This window comes from Lagopus leucura, unplaced genomic scaffold, assembly GCF_019238085.1.
Source record: "Lagopus leucura isolate 7727_CA_CO unplaced genomic scaffold, USGS_WTPT01 Super-Scaffold_760, whole genome shotgun sequence".
Taxonomy (NCBI): domain Eukaryota; kingdom Metazoa; phylum Chordata; class Aves; order Galliformes; family Phasianidae; genus Lagopus; species Lagopus leucura.
The window spans coordinates 862,039-867,690 of record NW_024962257.1 but is presented as its reverse complement, the minus strand read 5'-3'; positions in this window follow the sequence as shown (position 1 = coordinate 867,690).

The window sequence follows — 5,652 nt, the reverse complement described above, 5'->3', positions numbered from 1 at the left end:
TCTGTGAGTGGAGAAGTGTATAAAACCTACAGACCCGAAAACCCACCAAAGTGCCTTACTCACAATGAGCTGACCTCATTTTTAATTTTCCTTTTGCATCTGGAAAAGTTAGACCTCAAAAACCAAGCTTCAATATGCTGAGCAGCTTTTCTGTGGCCATCAGAAACAAATTACCAAGTTGTTTAATTGGCTCAATTATCTTTAGCTATGCCACAAATAGCAAGTGACAAAGGCTTTGCTCCTGTACACATTGACTGGAAAACAGAGCAGGGCTGATGCTATTGTCTGCAGAAACAACACAGCAATGTATCAAAGACATCTCTCAAACTTTGTTGTAAAAGACCACAGAGTTTGTAGCACAACAGAAACAGAGCAAACGCAGCAACTCCACCGCCAGTGTCCACTGGTGCCAAAGCTCTGCTACCTGCACAGAGCAGTGCCAGGCACGTTCCGGGCAGACCTTCTGCAGACCAACCTCTTCTTCACCATGTTCTGTGAAGCAGAAAACGTGAGCGTGTTCAGCCGGCTGGGATATTTTGAGCAGTGGATGAGGATAGGGAAAGGAATAAAAATAGCTTCATTATCATTGCCCTTGAAAGGCTGAAGGGACACAAAGGCTTAAAGTTCTTCTGTAACTGAATGAAGAAAATTCAATCTTTCACTCCTCCACACTTGTATTTAAAATTCTTTGGGATTTTGTTGTTTGCCTGCTTATTTTCACTAAGTATTTTAAGGTCTGCTCGGCGAGCAACGCATTTCTCAGCAAAGCTCATTCTTTCACGCTGCAGAGCCCAACTGGCTCTCCTGGCTCCCATGGAATGGGCACCTCCTCCCATGCCCAAAGGAGCACACCTGCAGCAGACACTGCCTGATTCCCTCTCCTCTCCCTCCCTCCCCTCTGCCCTCCAGTAAGTTTAAATGTAGCAATGAGTGCCTCCAGCCACTGGCTAGTTAACATCAACTCAGACCTGCTCCTTCCCCTTGCCCAGGCTGTTATTTGTGGTTCTGATCTGACCTGAATGATCAAGAGTTATACTTCACAAATGGTTGATCAGCCATGGTACATCAAAACAGAGGGTCTTCCTTCCAAATGGATAATATCAAATATTCAGTCCAGGTATATCTGCTCCCTAAAATGCAGGTGAATCATTTTCATGGGAAAATAGTAGCATCACTTGCTGCTGCAAAACCAAGCTTTTGTTTGGAGCTGATCCAGGCAAAATAAATCTTTAGAACGGGTGGATAAAATGCCAGCAGAGGTGCATTAAGAGCTGGGAACCAAGTACTTCCAATTCTGGCATTTACAGGATTGTAGATGTAAGCCAAGATCCTCAGGGTCTGGCCTTCGCTGTGCAAGCAGCTACACTTGGAGTTAAGCACTGTATGGACCACAGAGAAAAGAGGAAAGGCAGCTGACCTTTAAAGGTTTCTTCAAAAAGGCAAAGTAATTATTGTATCACCTAAAAGACATCATGCAAAAATATTTTCTTGACAGATAGACCACCAGAATGTTTGAAATGCGCATTTTGTATTACTAGCTTATCTTTGATATGGCATGAATTTCCAGAGACCAGTGAATCATTACAGAGTGGTTTAATTAAAGTCTTCCACATTGATTGAAGTGCACGAAGCTCCATGTAACACAATATCTGTATTAGCAGAGCTACTGCAGTTTGACCTACTGTCTGTACCGGGTAGGTGGAACACAACCAAAAGGCACATTAGAACAACACAGCTCAATACATATTGGATTCCAAGCCCAGTCTGGTTCCACTCTCCCTCCAAGCAGCCTAACAAAACAAATTTAATTGGCTTAAAAACAAACACAGTGATGTATTCCAAAGGGGAAAAATTGAACAAATATAAACCACTTAGGACTGAACTCTCTCTTTCGCAAATATTTCCAAGTGTTTTTTCCCCCCCTCCAAGCACAATTTTTCGCTTCCTGCAGCACAACTACAACAACAAAGAGCTGATCAATATCACATATGTACTGAGAGCTGATGGCCGTTAGGAAGCAGGGCATTTTGCAGCTCAGAATAACTTGGACTGTGCACAGCTCGAGTTCCACAGTCACACAGCACATCTCCTGACAGTGTTACAAAGGCAGCACTTCAGTAAGAAGACAGTCCTAACACACAGAAGGAATACAGGAACCAACACAGCAGTGCATTTCCCTAGGGTGCTTTGCACGCTGCTAACTGCTGCATTACTGCAGACAGCCTGCATCGCACAGAGCACACGGCAGGGCAGCTGCAGCCGGGCTTCCTCACCAACAGCCGCACCTCAGCACACACAGCAGATCTTTTTTCTGACAGTTGATTGCGAGCAAACCTCACATGGGCCCTATTTTCAGGAAATATTCAATAAAAGGCTCATTGATTGGATAAACACGTGAGCTCACATCCACCCAAACAAAGAGAAGTGACCTATTTCCACTTCTATTTCAGGCCCAAGGAAAGATTGCACTGTTCCAGCACCGCTGTGTTGTGAGCTCAGTGCCAGCACAGCCCTGCTTCTCTTGGTTGGCTTGAATGCTTTCAGAGGTCACAGCTTTGAGCCCAGAAACAAACATCACCCTGACTTTGTAACAGCTGAGGATGTCTCCCCCCTCCCCTCCCCACCTCTCTCCCCAAAGAAGGAGATACCCCACAACTTAACATTTTCTAGCAAAGATCCCCTGCTCTCCATTTCACACTTTGTACACTATGGCCTTCCTGATGGCAGCACACACTGCAAAGCAACTGCATCCCCTGAGGCAAATCAGATCCATCCCAAGACTTCCAGTTACTGTCTGCATGGTTGCCATCATCTTAGTCTCAAAGCCATAGCAAAGGGCGACTCTTTTTCCTTCTCTTCAGAAGGTTACCCTCCGACTTTTTCTGAAGCCCAATTCTGCTTAAAGTTAATAGTTAACTCTATTTTGCAGTATGAGCAGACTGTCAGTACTGCTGCCAGGCCCAGATAAGATGAAGGCTTAACTGTAAGTCAGAGTTTGCTGTTCTGCTGTTTCCCCTCCTTTGTTTTCAACCTTTTGTCCCGTAAGTCCTAACACAAGATTTTTTTCTTCTTAGAGGACGAGCCTGCAAATTAATCTGAAGATCTTAGTTACAATTAAAACAATTACTTTCAATCAGACTACTGTATTTAAGTCCCCTTGCTACTAATAGGTAAAATAGCCACATCATACAGGAAATACTGACTGCATTCAGATCTGATCATTCTGATGCAACCTTCCCACCTTGGTTTCATGATCCTGCCCTCCAGGATCCCAAGCAGCAAAGCTCTTTGCCCAGCAGAACAACCAGGAGACGTGCAGGTGTGAGCAGAGCCACCTGGGACAGCCTGGAGCTGCCTGAACAGACAGACCACTTGGGGGTCAGTTTTCCAGACCATCCCCAGCTCCTTTGTTCACACCACTCAAAGGCCACTTGGTCTGTAAATCACCCCTACCTGCTCCACTAACACCTGGCAGCTCCAATCACTGAGCACAGCAGCAAACATTGCCACTGGGTTGCTGTTTGCAGGGATCAGCTGCACGGAGTGCTTTGGAACGAGCAGCACTTCCATTCTGAACCCTTTTAGGAATCATTTTCAAGAGGACTCCAAACATTCGAAGCACAGCAATGTAAGTGGGCACGAAGGCTGAGGTAATGAAGGATTGCTGTTCTCTTGGCACGCTGGGGAAGGATCACACTGGGCTTCCCCTAGAGGAATGTCCCACTGCAAGGCAGCGTGTCACAGTGAGCACACAGGACTGGTGCACTGAGATGCGTACAGCATGCTTATTATGGCCTGGGAAGCACCTGCTGCAGGAAGCAGAACCAGGCTGATAAAACCCCATAAGAATGCAAACAAGCTCCTAAGCAATCTCACCATGAATTTCTAGCTCTATTGCAGCTGAGCTCAAGAACACAAGAAGACACATGGAGCAAACAGCTATTCCTATGCTGCCAAGTAAAAAATGCACTTTGAATATGCAAATGAGAAATGTAAGATTTGTTTGGGCTTCCCCTGATAACACATTCAGCATCAGAACGTGCCAAGAAGACTAGACAGGAGGGCAAACAACCAGAAAGAGAGCCACCAAACTACAGATGTGTATCAGGAAAGGTGAGAGCAGAGAACCAGTTCTGAATTACCAAAAAAGGCTGCTGGTCACCACCCAGTTCAACAAAGATTTGCTCACCTGTCCCAAGGCCTGGGGCTCACCAAACACTCCACAAGGAGGGATCTCCAGATAGAAACCTTTCCCTTGTGGCAGCCAGCCCTTTAATGAGGGCAGGGAGGGCTGGAACCGGGTTTTTGGAATTGCTGCCACCTGTGCTCCCAGGGCTGCGTCCTTCCCCAGGTGCTCAATTATTGCTTAGGGCAGTGACTCAGCAATTCCCCTACAATATATAAGGACACCTTTTCCCTATTTGAACGTACTGATAGTGACAAAGATAAATGTAAGAGAAAAGAGCTTCAGTTCCAGTCTGCAGGACAGGTTATGTACCCGTGTGTCGCTCCAAAACTGCCTACAGACCAATTCTGCTCTCTCACTAACATGAGTTGTATGTACACAGCAAGATTCCTTTACAATTGGGTTGTCGATACTTTCCAGGTGCTGAGAGAAGTACAGTTCAGTAGAGCACAGGCAGCTGTAGAGGTCCCGTGCTGGCGCTCAGGGACAGGCAGCCTCTCGGTGGATGCAGGATCTGACAGTCGGTACCCGCACCGCCCCCCTGCTGGGCGCACCAACGTGCTCTGCTGGTCGCTTTCCCTGAAACAGAATTCGGAGCCTTCTTTTTAATGTGTAGATTTAAAAAGTAGAAAAATGTATCCGCAGCTTTCTTAATGCAGGTAATTCTCTTGCGGTTTTTGTATAAAATATTCTAGCACTGCTTAGAACTTCCCCAGGGGAATCTGCGGTGGCCCAGAGAACTGCAAGGGCTGTGAGGGTAGAAACAAATCGATGCGTGAAAACAAAGCAGAGAGAATTAAAATGGAAAAGGCTGACAGCCAAACCGTTCTGGATGAGCGAATACTGGAATTACTTGAATGGGTGAACGCTGTACAGCTGCATCTCTGCTCGAACGGGGGCCTCAGCGCGATCAGCTCTGAGCATCAGCGCCCGCAGCCCCGGGCAGCTGCCGCCGGGCGCCGGAGTGAGGGGCGGCGTGCGCTGCACCGCACGGCAACGGCCGGGCCCGGAACTCTGCCGCAGCCCGTTCCTCCCCCTCCTGTAACTGAGCCTGACAAGCCGGGGTCGGCACTGCTCTCCTCCACCGATAACAGCCGGCACCAGCGGAACCATCAGGAGACTCTGAGCCGAGCCGCACGCCGGGAGCGCAGGCACGGCTGTCCCGGAGCCCTTGCGGTGCGCCGCGGGCGCTCCCAGCAGAAGCCCAGCGCAGCGCTGCGGGGCGATGAGGGGACGAGGAGACGCTTCTGCTGGGGCCGCACCTCGGCACGGAGCGGCAACGACGCCGGGCAGCACGGCGGAGGCGGCCGCGGGGCTCCGGAAGGGACCGAAGGCTGCGGGCGGAGCACCCCGGCAGGACGGCCCTCCCCCAGTGCGGCGCAGCGCCGCCCCGCCCATACCGTCAGCCGCTGCCGCCGGGCCGCGAGCACCGGGTGCGGATTGGCCGCCGCGTGACACCGCCCGGC